Source organism: Danio rerio, chromosome 5, assembly GCF_052040795.2.
Source record: "Danio rerio strain M-AB ecotype USA chromosome 5, GRCz13ab, whole genome shotgun sequence".
NCBI classification, from domain to species: domain Eukaryota; kingdom Metazoa; phylum Chordata; class Actinopteri; order Cypriniformes; family Danionidae; genus Danio; species Danio rerio.
This window is the reverse complement of record NC_141025.1, coordinates 17,570,827-17,590,530: the sequence shown is the minus strand read 5'-3', so window position 1 is coordinate 17,590,530 and position 19,704 is coordinate 17,570,827. Positions and strand designations below refer to the sequence as shown.

Here is a 19,704-nt window from a genome sequence, read left to right as displayed (position 1 = left end):
CCAGTACCTAATAAAGTAGCCGGTGATACAAATTTTGCCTTTGGTTCAATCACATGTAAAAGTTGTTTCTAAAGAATTTATGGAATTTTATTTGCATGCATGATGTTTTAATTGATGAAAAAGTTTTTATTTTTTAAGTGAATATTTGTTATGTCTAGCAATATTATAATTTATTATATATATTTAACCACTGCGTTCAAGCTGATGCATTGCCAAATACGCTCCGCCAAACATGTTCTGTCACCCTGGCGTCAGAGTTGTCTTCGTGCGCCAGGAATAATCTGCAACCTAAATGTGTTCTCTCTATTTATCCATTCATTTCCGCCCGACAAGCACTGTCACACTGACGAATGGAAGCTGGAAAGAGCCAATTGTAATTGTTCAGACCTTCATTCTCTTGGAACTCAAATGTCCCTCACGAAAAAAAAAAGTGATAACCCTCTACCGACATTACCATAAGTCTCTAAAGAAACTCATCAGGGAAATCAGATGTTTATTACCAGATTCTTGCGTGAGGAGTTAAATCAGCAGCACCATTATGTTCTTGATTGGGTTGTTCGCTTACTGCTTTGCTTTGCGCACATCTGTCTGGCAGAAACATTATTCTGCAAATTTGTTTCCAGTTGCACTAATAGACAATCCTATCTCTTCATCAGAGAGAAATGAGTTTTCATGAGATATCTGCATTAAAAAAGATTGAGGCGGGTGGTCTGCTTATGAATATTAAGTACAGGTTGAATAATGCAGGTGCACAGATAAAATCCGGAGCCAAACCTGAGACAAGAGTTTGTGGATAAGCATAAGTGACAACGAAAAATCAAAAGTGCACAAATGACTTGTTGCTTTTTCGGATAGTTTTGCTCTCATTCACAGAATTGTTGTGAATAAACGATTAGAACAATTAGAAAAGGCTAGAAAAGTCACGTTTGGCAAGCAAAGCTAATTAGGTTGGGTTAAATGTGTATATTTTATTATGTAATGAATTCACTGGAAATCAAGCTCATGATCTTGTGCATTCCAGACACTATGCTCTATTGTTTGAGCGTAATCATTGTTTTTATTAAACCTTGTGTATAGCATTATTTCAAAGAAGTTCAATATATTCATTGAAAATAATTTGAACCTATTGTAATGGTATGCTGGCAGGTTTGCTTTTTTTTCTTCAAAATCTGCTTGTGTTTTCTGTATTTTGAAGAATCACAATTTTCCTGAATGTATAAATGTATAAATGTGTATAATCACCAGCACCGAACAGCATAAGAATTAAATCTACTAAAAAAAAAAAAAAAACTTATTGCTCAAAGGCCAAATTTATCCAGCCCACATTCCTTTTTATATTTTCAACAGATGAAAAATGAAAAATTAAAATGTTTATCAACAAATTTCAGTCCAAAAAGTGAGTAAATATGGAAAAGGTTTAGGTTTAGTTTAGTTGCTCGATGTAACAGGACAGATCATTAAAAGGGATAAGAAAAACTGCAGATTAACACTTGTTTAAAAGCTAAGGAAAACAAATGAGTTTTTAAAAGAGATTTTACAAATGGTAGAGGTTTGGCCATTCTGAGTTGCACAGACAAGCCATTCCATAATCAAAGACCCACCACTGAAAAGTCTGCGTTTCAGCCTTGCAGTAGAAATTTTTAAGGAATTTTGCTGCTGCAATCTGGATCATTTGGTTTGTAAATGCTGTAATTCTCTCTTTTATGGCAATCCAAGAGTGAAGTTATGAGAGCATGAATAACTGTCTCACTAAACCTTAAAAAAAAAGTTTTTTTTTTTGTTTTTTTTTTTAAAGTGAGCGAAGTTGGAAAAAACTTGAGGCAACGAAAGATGTTTATCTATAATCAAAAAGCTAAATAAGAGTAAGTAAAGCAGAAGGATCATTCTTATTTTCTAGAACTTATTTATTTGTAATCTCTAGACCGGATTATACAAAAACAAAATAAAACGAAACTATTTTCAACATCTTTAAAACACACTACAAAATAGTAATATAATATAATATAATATAATATAATATAATATAATATAATATAATATAATATAATATAATATACATAATACAACATAATTCTTGCAAAAAAAAGCATTTTTGTAATTGGTCTAAACTTTTATTATCATTCACACACACACACACACACACACACACACACACACACACACACACACACACACACACACACACACACACACACACACAAATGTCACAAGAAAAAAAATTGCTAACAAACATATTCAAGCATACTGTATACTTTATTATAATGTCAGACTTACAAAAATAGCATATCAATATATTAAAACAATAAAATATTGTACTTTATACATATATTATAACTTCGTTTTGCTGTCCCTCGTGTGTTTGTCTGACATTTTAAGTTAAATAAGCTTAGATTCTTTCTTTACATTTTTATTTAATTTAATTAATAATTTACTATTACTATTATTAGGGGGCTGGACCAGTTGGCATTTCTGTGTGGAGTTTGCATGTTCTCCCTGTGTTGGCTCAGGTTTCCTCCGGGTGCTCCGGTTTCCCCCACAGTCCAAAGACATGCGCTATAGGTGAATTGAATAAACTAAATTGGCCATAGTGTATGAGTGTGTGTAAAAGCGAGAGTGCATGGGTGTTTCCCTTGTACTGGGTTGTGGCTAGAAGGGTATCCACTGCATAAAAAAATATATGCCAGAATAGTTGGCAGTTCATTCCGTTGTGGCAACCCCAGATAAATAACCCGAAGGAAAATAAATGAATGATGAACAATATTATTATTTAGCTATCATTACTCCATTATACAGAATCTCAAAGACGTCACAAACACAGAAAAGTCCATAATATGTTGCTTTATTCTATTTAAATGTAAGTTAGCATTGTGAATGGGATAAAAACAAGGTGCATTGTTGTCCAATTGTTATTAATACTTCTTTTCCAGGTGCTTTCAGTCGCACAGCTGGGGCTCTGCCCTCATTGTGACAGATATATTTGCTTTTTTCAGCTTGACTGAGAGTGTAATTAGATCACAGTGTGTTGATACCATGGCATAAACTACCATATATAGCGGAGCATAAAGCGCTTTGCTTTTTTTTGTTTGAGTAAAGACAGACTTTTTGCAGCTAGTGTTCCCTACGGTCAAGTCTTAGATAAAGCAGAGTGAGAAAGAGATCTGTCAGTGTTGCATCATCTGAAGGGTTCGCTGGACAACCAGGAACTTCATTTACACTAACAATAGAGAAGCAGCAGGCAAAAGAAACACACGCTGTTGTTGACCTGCGAGTGGAGATCAGAATGGCCATTTAAAAATGAAAAACAACCTGTTTTCATTGGCCTATTAGGACTTTTATTTTGCCTGCTTTTATATTTTGTGTGTCTGTTTTGTCTTTTCTCTGCATTACTTTTTTGTATCTTTAGTCTTATGATGTTGTAAAGCGGTTTGTGGAGTCTTGTGGCTCTTTTAAAGTGCATACATAAAGTAAAAAATAAGCGTTTTTTTGTATTTTGTGATTCATGTTTTTATTTTTCCCTGTTTATTTATGCTTTTGAATTGCATTATGGGTCCTTGATCTTTTTTCCAGCAACTTTTAACCTTGAAAACTTTGAAAAAGTGGCTTTTATTAACATCTTTAGTAGGGTTGCACAGTTTATCGGGACTATAGTATCACGACAACAGATGCAACAACAGATGATGGGACAAAGCTAATCCTGAACCGTTTTGTCCTACTAAAAAGCATCTGAAACCTTCAACCTGAAGGAAGCAGGATAAATTCCTCAGCCAGAGGATGAGAGCTACAGCTACAAATGTTATAGGCTATCCGTAAAAGCTGCCTATACAGGGATTCAATACTTAGCTGTGATTTACCAATCAACCTGCTAGACCATATAACAACTTGGCTCAGTCTATTCCTGTTTTTGAGAGACAGACCTCCAAACCATCCCACCAGAGCGAAGGATAGAATAGACTAAATAAAAGCATGATAAAAAAAAAAGAGTAAGCATATTGGGGCCAATGTAAAAACTTGATTGTTTCCTAAGACAATATAGGCGCTGATGCCCCTTCTTGCACACAGCATCACAGTTTGCCTTAAGTTTAAAGATCGGTCAATAATGGAACCCAAATATTTGTAGTTCTCCACACATTCTACGTTTTGACAACAGGAAACACCTGTTGCAGTATCCTTTTTGAACACTTGAATGCACTAACTTGTTTTGTAGTTGAACTCCATTTCCTATAATCCTTTGCACTTCTGATTATATTATGTTACAGCTGTTTCTTGTTTGTCGATTTAGCCCTGTCTTCATAAACCATGTTATTATTATTATTATTATTTTTTTTTATTTATTTATTTTAGTTTGTTTTTGTTGGCACTTGTACCCAGTTTAGTATTGTGGTGGTTTTCTTGGTTTTTCTCTTACTCAATCAAACTCAGTCTGGAGGTTATGAATATCAGAAGAATATACTTTATTGTCGACAACAAAGGAGAACTTTCAGGAGACCCCCAGTAGCATCTCTGTCTGAAAAATTCTAACTCACTCATCTTCTGGCCTTACTTAAATACCCTTTTACATCCGTTGTTTTCCTTTGTTCTCCATATATTACACAAATTCCACCTAGGTTAACCCCTGACCTCAATTTCCACCTAGGTTAACCCCTGACACAAACCTGGTAACTATATAACTTATCCAGTTCTTGTGATATGGTAATTCTTCTAATGGTATGCAAGTCTACAAGCAGATTATATACATACACTTTGAATATATATATTAACTTCACACTTTAAAGAGTATAAAATCCACCTCATATAATCCCTCCTCTTAAGACTTTAAGTCTTAATAGTCTTGCTTTTGGCCCATAGTGCAACTCTATGATCTAGCCCTCAGCCATATTACCTAATGACAAATATATGTCACAGTATTATTACAAATGACCAAATCATGTAATTGCACTTTGGAATAGAATCACGCCAAACCTCTGTGTCCTGTTTTGATGAGGACACAGTAAAAGACTTGATTCTATTTTGTATTTTAAGCATACAATTAGTTATCTATTTGCTTCTGGTGGTCATGATTATTTAACATACAGTAAAGAATAAACCTAAAACAAAAAATAAACATGCACAATCTCCCAATCTAGGGTCACAACACAATATTCTAATCTAACACCCACAAAACATAATCAGTAGAATACGTTGATCTTCAGCCCAGATACTTTGCGTATCGTAGAGAGCCGCCGTTTTGGGGTAGAGGTTACTAGCACTTAACACCCAAGGCATGGATCCTCTTCATCATCCTCTTCTTTATCTAAACTATAAAAATTTTTAGCACTAGTTCATCTTTTTGACCCTAAATCTGGCACATACTTGCGAGCATTCTTTGTTTCGTTCTGGCCTTAAAAAATGTTGATAGAGACTTTATGTTGAGAGTCTGTAACCTGAAGTTGTGGTTATTATGATCACTTGAACTTGTGGCACCTTCTGTATATTTCACTCAGGTATATAATCAGAATTACTCTTTTAACTGTTCTGATGAACTCCTTCTGCCACACTTTGCAATTCGTTGAGCTTCAACATTTTCTGCCTCCTCTGTTTCCCGTTAGCTTTCTCTTGCTGGAGCTTTTTCCTTTGGCTGTCTTGTGCTGTGGTCCCGATGGTATCCAGTTGATGGCATCCCCTTTGACAACCTTGGCATAAGGTCCATTTCTCCTGACTTCACTCCACTTTCTCCAGAACACCTCAGATATACTCGATCACCGGATTAATCTCCTGCTTCTGGTCCTTTCTGGTTTCCTGTACAGATATCGCTTTGCATATGGCAGTTAGTTTCCTCATAAAAGACCAAACTTCTTTCCAATGCATTAGAAATGTTCTCCAAACATTCCACAAGGTTAGATACAAGATTACATGCAAGGGCCGACCCAATAGTACTTCATGCAATGTTAGTTGCTTGTTTCTGTCAGTTTTCATGCAATCACTTATTAATGCAAAAGGTATATTATTTTAACACATCTTGTTAAACTAGGCCTTGAGGGATCATCTTCAGCTCTTTCAATCATTCCTTACAATTGTGTGTAATTGCTCAATTTTTTTTTCCAATTCTTTATCAATACATTTACTTATCTATTCACTGAATCACATATCCACTTATTTATCTACTTAATTACCTTTATTTACTTTAATTACCTTTCATTACTCTAATTTATTTATAAATGTAGACACATTACTTGAACTTTCTTCAGAGGTTATTCCAAATCTGAGACTTCTCTTGTCTTAAATGTAATAACTGTTCCTTCTTCCCTGCTCTGCTAATGGAATTACCTTCACTCATCTACCACAACTGTTATTTCCAAAAGTTTGTATCTCTTGCCCTAAGTTATTTTTATTATATCACAACATCGACAATCAAGTTCTTGAATATCCTCTTAGGCCTACCGCTGATCTTTTACTCACATTCTACTTTACACAGATGTCATATGTGTACAACAATTCACCAATCACTGCATTCAAAAAGGAGATTATTATCCTTGCTGCTTAATCTTCCTTACTACTTCACCCTTGATTCTAACCATGTACATCGCCAATGACAATATCTAGAAATGCTGTTGCCTCAACAATCTGTACTTTGTATGTATTACATAAATCTTATTTGTCTTTTTCGTTCACCTCTAATGCATAAGCATAAACCACGGCGAATGAAGTTCTGCACAAGACTTTTGGCCAGCGGAGAAATTAAAATGGTCGTGCCCAACTGAGTCTGGTTCTCTCAAGGTTTTTTTTCTTCACTCCCATCAGGTGAAGTTTTTTTCCCTTTCCGCTGTCGCCACTGCCTCGCATGGTTCAGGATTGGTAGAGCTACGCATCGATGAATTTGCTCTTCAGTGTTTGAACTCTCAGTAATGATTAAATCACACTGAACAGAGCTAAACTGAACTGAACTGAACTTAAACACTAAAACGTGAACCACACTGTTCCAGTTACTATGACCATTTATGTGAAGCTGCTTTGACACAATCTACATTGTAAAAGCGCTATACAAATAAAGCTGAATTGAATTGAATTGAATAATGCTACATATGTTCATAAAGACTAGCACGTTGTTTATTTGTACTATAATCTAATTAAGGTTGTGACTCTATACTATTGTTAGACCTGCTACCCTATTTTCTTTAATGAAAAATCAATTTTCTTATTTATCATCTTATCAGTTATTATTGCATCTAGAATAGATACAGAATCTTGTTAACACTAAACCAATCATCCCTAAAAAAAATTTATTTATGTCTTTTACTTAGCTTGAACTAGATGTACCTGCAGATAACTAAATTCTACACGTCTTTTTTACTTTAAGTGTAACCAAGTGTCTGCCCTCCTCTGATAATTAACTGAACAGAAATCAATTACTTTAACATCTTTGGCATCCAAACTAACAAATGTAAGTGCAGCGCGTGTTAGGAACCTCTGCTAAGAAATTCTCTATCACTGACTGTTCTTAAATCATAAATTTTACAACATCTACTTTTGTCTGCTTTGACTAATGCCATAATCAAAATTTAAATTCAAATCAAATTCAAATAGAATCCATTTCATTCGTCACCTACACAATCACAACCAAATTGAAATTGACTTTAATTAGAAATGCCATTACATATCTAAGTGTTTCTATTATTGCTATGTTCTCAAAAGTTTCAACAATGCCTATTCCAGCATATAGCAGACCTTCATCTGGTTAAATTTTAATCAATCCTCCCTATGCTGGCTAATTTTGTTTTCCCTTAATGTCCTGAACTATTAATCATTATTAAAATTTGACACTTACCTAAATAATTTCTTATTTCTGAGCCATTTCTTATTTTGCATTTTATATTCATTACCATTTTTTACTTTTCAGCATTTTCAGCTCCTAATTCTTTCCTGCTCTCACATCAAACTGGTTATTCATAAACTTTTGTTGTAATTTTTTATCAGTTGACTGAAAAATCACTGGAGTTCTTTATAGGTTCCTCTCTAGCTGATCTCATTTTTCTCCTTTAGTCCTTAATTCTTTTTTGCTTTTAATTATTTCTTCACATTTGTAAAACAATTTGTTTTCTGTTTTTTATTCTTAAACACTTTTCTTTTTCAAATATTATTTTAGTACATTTAGAATTGTTACTTTTTTACCTATTCAGTATTGTGAGTTCATTTCACTTTTTTGTGTTTCTATCTCTTCTTTAAATCACTTTTCTGTTGTAATTTCTGGCATAATTTTTCTCTCAAATCTTGGTTTAGTTTACTCAAAATAAGTTTTCCCTAGATTTAACTTAAATACTTAACTCCATCAACTTCTAACCCAAATTATTTTTTAGTTATCAAAAACTGTCTTTTATTATCTTTTTTATCACCACCATACATAATAATTTATCCTCTTATGTTCAATAATCTCTATGAGTTAACCTATGAAAATGAACCAAAATAATTTAACATTCTTCATAATTTAATCATTTAAACATTACACATTTAAAGTATCATCGTACATTATCATCTAAGACTTTTCTTAAGGGTTACATGATACTTTTCTTTTTATCAAATTGATAGGAGTCTGATTGGATACAAGAATGGGCAGCTACACTTTTGCTCTTATTTTGCCCTCTGAGTGGTCACATTGTAGTCAATTTGGACTATAGGTCGACTGCTTTGAGATGGACTGCCAGACTCCCCCTCCTAACACCCTGAGAAGACAACTGATTCATAGATTGGTGTAGTCTTTTCTGTGGTGTCCATATCAGGGCACAGTGTTTCCCCCTTCTCTTAGTGCTGGCTTCTTTTCTTTTGTTGAGCTGATGTAAAGTTCTGGTTGAGCGCTTTTTCTCTTTGATCAGTTCATCATTAGCTTGTTTGCCTCTTTTTAGTGTCTCTGAACATAAGTAGCCTTTCCAGTCCTCAGTAATTCCTGGGCATGCAGTGTCTGCCTCACTGCTTTCACAAATGTCCACAGCCAACAGTTTGTCCATTGTATTTTTCAAACACCTTTTCCATTTGCCAATGCACTCAGAGATGTCTAGTAGGTAAGAGACCACAGTCCCCCAAAGTCCATCCCTATGTCCTCTTAAGTAATATATGGAATTTAGCTCATAAAAGTCTTTCCTTCTTTCCCATTTTTTTTTTCATCAAATGAAGTCTCCTCTCATCTATTTTCTCCTCTTTACGGTTTAACAGTGTATTTTTCTCTAATTCACAATCATTTTATCATATGTAAATGTTTACTTTTCTATTTCTTCAGTGTTCTTCTAAATAATTTCTTTAGCTTCAGATTATGCTTTACTTTACATTTCTCCTCATCTATGCTAGTGTTCCTTTACTAACCGGTCATTTTTACATCGAATTTTAGTTTCCCTAACATTTTCTATGCTCAGTTTCTATTTTCTCACTGCTTGCATCAAATGTTTCTTCTGTTTGCCATTTGTCATTATCTTATCTTTTATTTTCTCTGTCACATATTTTAGTATTGCATTTTTTATTTCCATATCTGTTTTTCCATACTTGTTTTAATTCAGTAGTATTACATGGTGGCCCAATATCTGATATAACCATTCAAAATCATTAATGCTATAGCTCAGGGTTCATATTATTAATTAAATACACATATTTATTTACTAAAAGCATTTTTCATTTTTGAAGTGCAATGCATAATTATAAATTTAGCTTCTTACTGCATAAACTTTTAAATGTATTTATCTTTTAAACTCACTCTAACGCATTCTTTAACATTTACCTAGCTTCTATGATTTTCATCTGAATCACTGTACTTTACTATAAATAAATGACATAGCTGACTTTGAGAAAGATGAAACAAACATTTTTTTCCCCTTAAATCCAATCAAATTTTCTAAAGTTAATTCTTTCTTCAAAATGTTACTGCTTTTTTACTTTTTATCTTATCTGTTCACTGTACCTATATTGTAAGCATATTTTAAACATCTATTTTTATCCTTGAAACAGTGAACTTATTTTTTCTATTTCTATTTTATTCTTTTTCCTTTCCGTATTTTGAGTTTTTAGCTCTTAGGTTTTCTTATACATTTTAAAGCTTATTTTGTTACACATTTTATAATTAAATCTTCAATTAATCACTATTCATTTTTCAAGTTTTCTTTTTTTTTATTTTATTCTCAATCAAAGAACTAACTTATATGTTATTTATCCATACTTATTTAGTAAATCTATTTGTTTATTTAATACATTCTTTTACTCCATACTTCCTTTATCTCTATATATATTGATCACTATGGCTTCATTTATTCTTTTTCATTAGTAAAGTTTCAAACTCTTTTCTATATAATATAACTCTATTATTAGTACTTTCTCATTTCATTTATCTTACTATACTACTTTATAATTTGTCTATTCATTAATAACTTATATTCTATCCAAATTATGTTAAAGTCTATGTCATTATTTTATCTATAGTTTGATCTCCTCTCATTAACTCTCCTCTTCTCTGTTTCCCTAGTGCTGTAAATAGGCAATCTATTGTTCACACATGGACACCATAAATCTCTCTCTTACCCCCATCCTGGAGCAGACTGTCTTTCACTCATTGCTATGTCAGGAATTTCAGTTCACTCTGCCTATTGTTCTTTTTTTAACATATTCAAACTTAAAACACAAAGATAATTTCAGAAAAATGTTTAACTATTATATTATTCTGCCTTTTACTCTGTGTCTTTCAAATGCAACATGTTCCATTAGTTTTGATTTAAGAGACTCCTCTCTTTATATCATAATCTCTTCTCTTAAACTGCATCAATCACTATTCCTATTGTTCTTTAAATCACACCACACATATGCAGCCCTCCTTTTATATTATAATATACTATAATCATTATTTTAACCTACTCCTTATTGAAAACATACTTTTAAACACATTCACACTTCTAATCTTATTACTTTTCCTCTTCTCATTCACTCCTCTCCTCCACTCAGTGTAACAGGAGCTGCATCCCCCCATCCTCATTCCATTCAAGGAGGAGGAAGGCAGTCTTCTCTGCCCATCAATGTGGACTATTTTGCCACAATCTGAAGCAGCAAATACACAAACACTTCAATTAAATAAATACTCTACACTACACTCCTCTTGAGTGACCTGTCCGAGCAGCCCTCTAACCTTAGAGCGGTAACCACAGGCTTTCGCCTACCCATGCAGCCCTTTGTTTATCTCCTCAAACAAAGCGGTATCGTAGGTCTTAGCGCGCATCTCTCTACTTTAATCTGCTTTAATCTCTTAACTGTTACCACACATTAAGGACTCTCTCTTAAAACTTATAAATGCTCTATGCATATCTTACATCATTAATAATTTCCCAAATCTGGGTAACAGTTACTAGTTAATGTTTATCCTATCCATCAAGGCCCTCTTAGGAAAACACAGATCATTTGCATGCAAATTACTCTTTTTCGTCTGTTATTCAAAACCCCTTTTTTCTTTAATATCTTTTTTACATTTACTTTTAATTCTTTAAAGCTGGAGAAACAGTTCAAGTGTATTTACCTGTACAAGCAGGTCCTGGCAGAAAAAACACAAACTAATAAGCATAAAATTGCTTACCGTTTTTTATTGTGGCCACATATTTGTGTTTTCTCTCCAGTCCAGCAAGCACAGCAACACCAGTCCTGCTCCTTTCCAGCCCACCCAGAGGGACGCCAAATGTGGTGGTTTTCTTGGTTTTTCTCTTACTCAATCAAACTCAGTCTGGAGGTTATGAATATCAAAAGAATATACTTTATTGTCGACAACAAAGGAGAACTTTCAGGAGACCCCCAGTAGCATCTCTGTCTGAAAAATTCTAACTCACTCATCTTCTGGCCTTACTTAAATACCCTTTTACATCCGTTGTTTTCCTTTGTTCTCCATATATTACACAAATTCCACCTAGGTTAACCCCTGACCTCAATTTCCACCTAGGTTAACCCCTGACACAAACCTGGTAACTATATAACTTATCCAGTTCTTGTGATATGGTAATTCTTCTAATGGTATGCAAGTCTACAAGCAGATTATATACATACACTTTGAATATATATATTAACTTCACACTTTAAAGAGTATAAAATCCACCTCAGTATTTGCTGAATTTTGGATTCCTGATTGTTTTAGTTAGCACTCCTGCCCGGTTTTTGTATTTTTTTTTATTTTTTTTTCAGTGTTTTTGTTTGGACTCATTTCTAGATTATTCTATTTGAGTTGTAATTCCTGTGCAAGGTTGGGATTATCTTTTTGTTGATTTTTGTCATATCAAATTGCTGCACATGGATTTGTGTTTGGATTTACCATACCATGACAGAAACATTAAAACAATTTTTGACTACTTCATATAACCCAATTTTGTTGGGGAAAATGCTATTTATGTAACAAATTTATTTGGTATAATTTGTATCTTAATTTTAATGTTGTTTTTAATTAATTAATTTATTTATTTATTTTTTGTTGTTGTTGGTCTGCAAAATAAACTGCAAAATAAGAATGAAAAAAATGTAGGTCAAGTGACATGCAAATAATACTTTTTTTAAATAAAAAAGCAATTATTAATTAAATTCAAGACCTATTATAAGGTAAAATATAGTGTTTCTAATAACTTGAGTTATGAATTACAATATCGGAATACTATTTGGTAAATGATACTTACACTAAGCTAGTTCAGTATCGATGTATCAATGGTATCGCGACAACCCTAATCTTTAGAGTAAAGTAATATATTATCCGTGTTTGTGTTGTACATTGTGATACAAAAAAAAAACTTGTATTAAACTGCCAGTACATTTCAATATAATATGCATTAAACGTTATACCATTTAAACTACCAAAAATCTTTTTAAAAGTCACTTTGGTAACCTGTTAGCCAGCACTCACTTATGAGGACTTACACCTAACTTTAAACAGTAACCATTTTTGACCCCAGTGAGCTACAAATATTTGGTCACACTTTATTTTGATGTTCAGTTTGTTGAATTTAAGTTACATTGCATCTACAATAGTCTATAAATACTTAAATGGACCATCAAATTAAAGTGTTACCAAAATTTGGTATCATATGTTAAAAAGACACTTTGGGCTTTAGTATGGCCATCTAGAAAGTTTCATGATTAAACTTATACATTATGAAGTAATGAAAAAAAATTGTGTTCAATATTTGTTTTTCCATGTACAAACACTTGAAATTATAATAACCTAGAAAAAATATACCTTAAAATTTGATTAAGATAGCATGCAAAACAAGATTTCTGTAAAAAGTTTTCCCAGGCTATATTGATGTGCTTCTCTCTTCTTTCTTATTCATCAGGAGTCGCCACAGCGGAATGAACCGCCAATTTATCCAGCATATGTTTTACACAGCGGATGCCCTTCCATCTGCAACCCAGTACTCGCAAACACTCATTCACACTCAGACACCGGTACCGCATGTCTTTGAACTGTGGGGGAAACCGGAGCACCCGGAGGAAACCCATGCGAACAAAGGGATGCCAACTGACCCAGCCGGCCAAACAGCGACCTTCTTGCTTTGAGGCAACTGTGCTACCCCCTGCGCCACAGTGTCTCTTACAACTTCAATTTATTTTCATTCAAAGCAACAGATAAGCAAACTTAGTTTTAGATCATTACGTCACGCATGTTTAACACAAAAATGTTTGTCCAGAAAATGCATGTAGACAACATTTTAACGAATATTGTTGACATAACATATATTTTCATGTACTGTAGATCAATAGTTATTCACAATTCTTAAAATATATGACAGAAAAAGTACAGTGTGCTAAACAAATGATGATTCTATTTTTTACAGTGTACATTTTAATGTCAATCTATCATTGTTTCCACAGGGAAAATACAGGAGCACAACTGTTTTTGCCAATGGTAATAAACAAATGAAAAAATCAGTATCTCAGAGTAGTTTCTGAAGCATTGTGTAATACTGAAAATTCAGCTTTGAATCACAGGACTAAGTTAAACTTTAATAATATGTAATTACACATAAAACAATTATTGTACTGTAGCTTGAAAATATAAAAAAACAAATACAACTTTGGTTAGCAGAAGAAACTTCTTTCAAAAACATCACATTTTTGACCGATAAAGACATTTAAAATTAAAACAATATTATGAATGTCACTAAGTTACATATTTTAAATTTGAGGTATTGTTAACTTTTAAAGGACTTAAACATGTATAACTAAATATTATTGCATATTTACTCATGTTAATTATTTAAAAGTTTTTGTATGTAAGAAAAATAAACACAAATCTGTTAAGAGTAAAAAAAAAAAATGCTTTTAATTTTCTACATAAATGCAATCATCTGCATCTCTGCACCACTTTTCCCACCATGCGATTTGATTATCTTTTTAATTACAACACCGAAATAAAAAAAGGAGCTGGCCTAATTCCTCAACTTAATAAAAGATTAGATTTTGGGTGCTGTGGGAATCCGCTTCCCGGTAAAGTGTACACTGCTGTCTTGGCGTGTGTTGCTATCAACAGAGGGGAGAGAGGTGACAGGAACAATCACCATAAAAATTTCCCACAGGAACCGCTTGATCCTTTTAAGTCACGTACAACACAATGGAGGCTTGAAGTCGGGGAAGGAGAGAGATTTTAAGCCTCGGACGAGTGAGGGGTGTCGGGCTACGATGATGGAGGTTGCTGAGCAGGTCTCTGGTTGCACCTTTAGTGGTGCAGCACTTCACTGCCAGGCACATCATTATGGGTTGTGGCACTTGCTGTGGTTCTGAATCAGCTGTAAATATATACAGTGTATCCGGAAAGTATTCATAGCGCTTCACTTTTTCCACATTTTTTTTTTTTTTATGTTGCAACCTTATCTCAAAATGGATTAAATTAGTTTATTTCCTCAAAATTCTACACACAGTTCTAATAATGTTATTTTAGTACATTACGGTTGAACAATATATTGTTGGAGCATCAATATCACAATAGTCACATAGCAGGATTGTATTATTAAAGATTAAAAGACACTATTTACTCATTTTCTTTTTCGGCTTAGTCCCTTTATTAATCAGGGGTCGCCACAGCGGAATGAACAGCCATCTTTTTTAACCACAAGCACATGTTTTACACAGCAGATGCCCTTCCAGCCACAACCTAACACTGGGAAAATATATATATATATATATATATATATATATATATATATCAATCTTATTTATATATTCATTTAATCTATTATAAATTTATCTAAATGCACTGTAAATTAATGAAATCTTCCCAAAACAAAAATATTCAATTATCTAATAAAAAATATATTTAAATATATTCTGGTCCCTAATTTAAATACGACTTGTGATCTGAAGACAAATGACATCAGTAAACAACAGCCAAAGTGCTCCAACAAAATTATTTATTAATATAACATAACCAGCAAAACGATCCAAAATGACAAGAGATGGGGAGCCCAACAACATAAACAATCAATCAAGCGAGATGCAAAAATTGAGTGCTATAAATGAAATAATAATTAGACAGGAGGAGTGTGTCCTGCGCGGAGCACACTCATGCATCACACCATTATGCGATGCATTGTGTGTATGCTTTACCAAAAAGAAAATATCTTTAATCTTCAACTGAAAGAATGTCTCTGCGCCTCGGACATTATCAGGAAGGCTATTTTAGGGTTTAGGAGCCATAAATGAGAAGGCTCGACCTCCTTTACTCGACTTTGCTATTCAAGGAACTACCAGAAGCCCTGAGTTTTGAGATCTAAAAGAGCAGGTTGGATTGTAGTGAGACAGAAGGTTGATTAGATAAACAGGAGCTAGATTATTTAAAGCTTTATAGGTAAGAAGCAATATTTTATAATCAATACGAAACTTAACAGGCAGCCAGTGTAAGGAGGATAAAATTGGGGCGATATCATATTTTCTAGACCTGATAAAAACTCTGGCAGCTGCATTTTGTACTAGCTGAAGTTTGTTAATAGAGGATGCTGAGCAAACAGCGAACAGAGGATTACAGTAATCCAGCCTAGAAGTCATAAAAGCATGAACTAAAATAACTCATTAAAATAACCCTGCAGAAAAAATCCAGCTTAAACCAGCCTAGGCTGGTTGGCTGGTTTTAGCTGGTTGACCAGCCTGGTTTTAGATGGGTTTTGGCCATTTTCAGGCTGGTTTCCAACCATTTCCAGCCTGGTCTTAGCTGGTCAGGCTGGAAAATGACCAGCCAAATCCAGCTAAAACCAGCTTGACCAGCCTGGTTTAAGCTGGATATAGCTGGTTTTGGCTGGACTCCCAGCTTGGCTAGGCTGGTCAAGCTGGTTTTAGCTGGTCATCTCCCAGCCTGACCAGTTAAGACCAGGCTGGAAATGGTTGGAAACCAGCCTGGAAGTGGCCAAAACCCCTCTAAAACCAGCCTGGTCGACCAGCTAAAACCAGCCAACCAGCCTAGGCTGGTTTAGGCTGGATTTTTCAGCAGGGTTGTAAATAATACATTATATAGTATAATACACAAAAAACACGGTATTTACTTTAAATTGCTAAATTGTTTTTTTTTTTTTTTTTTTTTTTGTGGGTCTTCTAGATCATTTATCACAGAAATAAATATAAAGAAAGGATCATTTCAAATATTTTACTTCTGAAAAGCAGCTAACAGAGAGCTAGCAGAAATAACTAAAATGCCAACAAGGATAGATTATTTAAAATAAAAAAAAGTTGCTTATTCGTGAGTTTAACCAGCATTCATATTTTCTGCATTATCTAAGTGCCTATTGTTTCCACCGCTAATTGAAAGATTGAAGAAATTAGATGAACGCATCTCCCAGTTTTCATCCATCACAGGAAGTAACGAGCACCATGGCAACTAATCAAACACGCCGATTCTTAGTTTAGCCACTGGCTTGCGGCCAATACTAGTCCCTGTTCTTGAAGATAATGACTCCTTGATGCAAGCAAACATCCATTCTCCGGTTTAATTAACCTTCAATATTACATGCACGCATGGTTCAGGCTTATCATAAGGTTGATACAATCACAAGTGCTCAGTCTCTTTCAGGCACTGGTTTATTTGAATATGCCAAGCCTGCCCTCAAGTGGCCTATAAAGGAACCAATGGTCTGAATCGATAAAATGATGAACAAATTAAAATATATACATTTCTTTTAAGATTGGTTAAATAAACATATGTTGCACCATTTGTAAATAACACATTCACACATTTTATGTGAGTTTTTTGTGCAGAACAACTAACTTCACTGATAATTATAGCCTAATGTCCTTCATTTTCATGAGTAGAGATTTTTAACAACACCTCTGTACCCCAAAGTGTCATAGATAACTGCTCATTAATTTGATATTTTGGTCAGCTTTCTGTTTAGCTAAAATTCTTAATATGGAAGCTGCATATGTAAAGGGGGAGTTCACGCAAAATTAGAATTCTGTCATCATTTACTCGCCCTTCATTTGTAGCAAACCTGTTTGAGTTTGTTTCTACTGGTGAACACACAAAATATATTTTAAAGAAAGCTGAAAGCCTGTAACCACTGACTTCCATGTATTTACTTTCAATTCAATTTTATTTGTATAGGGCTTTTTACAATCATATTGTTTCAAAAGTACATTTACAAAAGTAGCAGATTATTGCATTGCAATCAAATTAAGTTAAAGCTACAATCACATATAAGTTAATAAATACAGACATAGTTAACCTGTGATTTTAAAGTATGTATATAATGTTGATGTGTATATTTGCATTTTTTTTCAGTTTTCTTCAAAATATCTTTTTTTTTTCAGAAAAAATAAACCAACTGAAGGTGAGTAAATAGTGAGTAAATTTTCATTTTGGATTAAACGATCTCTTTAAAATAACTACCTAAATATATGATCAGTTAATTTGCTTTAAACACATATTTTCAAAACAAATATTTACATACATAATTCTTTAATTTTCTTTGCGGCTTAGTCCCTTAATTAATAATGGGTCGCCACAGCGGAATGAACCGCCAACTTATCCAGCATATGTTTTGCAAAATGGATGCCCTGCCAGCTGTAACCCATGGGAAACATCTATACACATTCATTCACACACATACAGACATGTCTTTGGACTTGTGAGGGAAACCGGGGCACCCGGAGGAAACCCACGCGAACACAGGGAGAACATGCAAACAAACTCCACACAGAAACACCAACTGACCCTGCCAAGGCTCAGACCAGCAGAAAGGTTGTGAGGTGAACATGCCCACTGCGCCACTGTGCAGCCCTAGATACATAATAGTAAACAAATAATTAGTTGACTCTCTGTTTTTGGGATAAACCACAAATTGTCTTTATTCTTTAAGTGTAGAAGGTTGCACACTTAAGATAACCAACTAATAATGACAGTTCAATAAATAATTAGTTTGTTTGTTCTGTTTTACCAATGGGGCTTTAAAAAAAATCAGTAGCCTATAGGGACTCCAGGCAACAACAACTTACTTAACAGTTTTTTTTTTTTTAAGTGATTCATTAAAATATTCACTACAGGGGTTTTCACTAACTATTTTGTAGAGTCTGTATGCTTGATTTTGAATAACCAATTAACCAAACATTTAGATAGCCTAATTTGTTAAAATTAGATTCCAGTTTGTTTAACACAATATAGTAAGTGATTGGAGACTGCACTTACAATACTGCATACTTTACTTGACTGAATGAATGAATGACTCACTAGGGCCTGATACTAACTAACTAACTAACTAACTAACTAACTAACTAACTAACTAACTAACTAAATAAATAAATAAATAAATAAATAAATAAACAAACAAAACATTTAGAAGATTCATCATCTCGTTTTCATCATCATTTCATCAAACCGCATGGTCTTTTCTTTAAAAAAATGTCAGTGAAAGGAAGCTACATGCTTTCAATAATCTGTTATCTAAATAATAAGTTAGACTACATAACCTGTAGCTGGTCATTTAAATGTATTTTTCATTACAACGAGTCAGTACATCAGTGAATATTATCAGTTAAGTTAAAAATAGACATAAATGGCAAAATCCTATTATTATTAGCTTGCATAGTCTTCATAATGCATTTAGGAGTTCAAATATTTTGATGAGTTAATTATGTTAATGTCTCAGTGTTCAGCGTATTTAATATTTTTAATAATTTAAAAGTTATATCAGTAAAAGGCACCCAGTATCATTTATATAAATTTTTAATAGTCTAAATAAACACGGATGTTGGTAAATAATGCACCAAAACGTTGGATGCCAACCGCTGTAAAAATTATAAGAAACACGGATGTAGGAACCTGTGTTTCCATAGATTTGTTTCCGGACGGTACATATCGGACAGTTACACTAGTCTTGTTTGTGGATTTAAGGAATGCTGTGAAATGTGAGTGGATATTTTTTAAATGTACTGCGTTATGATGTTCATATCTTGGGTTTTAGCTTAACACTCGGTTTGGGTTTTTGTCATTAGTGTATTAGAAGTGCGGGGGAAAACATACCTTTCGTTTTTGTCTCTTAGGAGGATGTTCTTTCTTACAATGCTTTGCTGTATGTTTTTACATATTGCTATTTTTGGTCGTCGGTAGAATTTAATTAATAGATTTTGACATCAATAGTAATACTCTATAAGAAATTTAGTGCTTTGCTCCGTTTTAAATGTCTTTCACGCCCATGTCACGCTGCATCTGAATTAAGACCATTATGAATGCTCAATTAATCCGTGTGTAACGTTGTC

The 19,704-nt window shown here is 33.6% G+C and overlaps 1 protein-coding gene across 4 annotated transcripts in view; it reads left to right on the top strand.

The window, feature by feature from the left end:
* atad1a (ATPase family AAA domain containing 1a) overlaps positions 1-19,704 on the top strand; it is a 79,024-nt gene that overhangs the window by 45,161 nt on the left and 14,159 nt on the right. The window contains exon 1 of one of the 4 annotated variants that reach the window (NM_001004640.4): positions 19,274-19,353. The exons of 2 other annotated variants lie outside the window; for them this stretch is intronic. The gene's annotated coding sequence lies outside the window, so the exon portion shown is untranslated. Of the gene's footprint in view, positions 1-19,273; positions 19,518-19,704 lie in introns of those variants that run through there. One more of the 4 variants, XM_087251402.1, reaches the window with a different exon arrangement.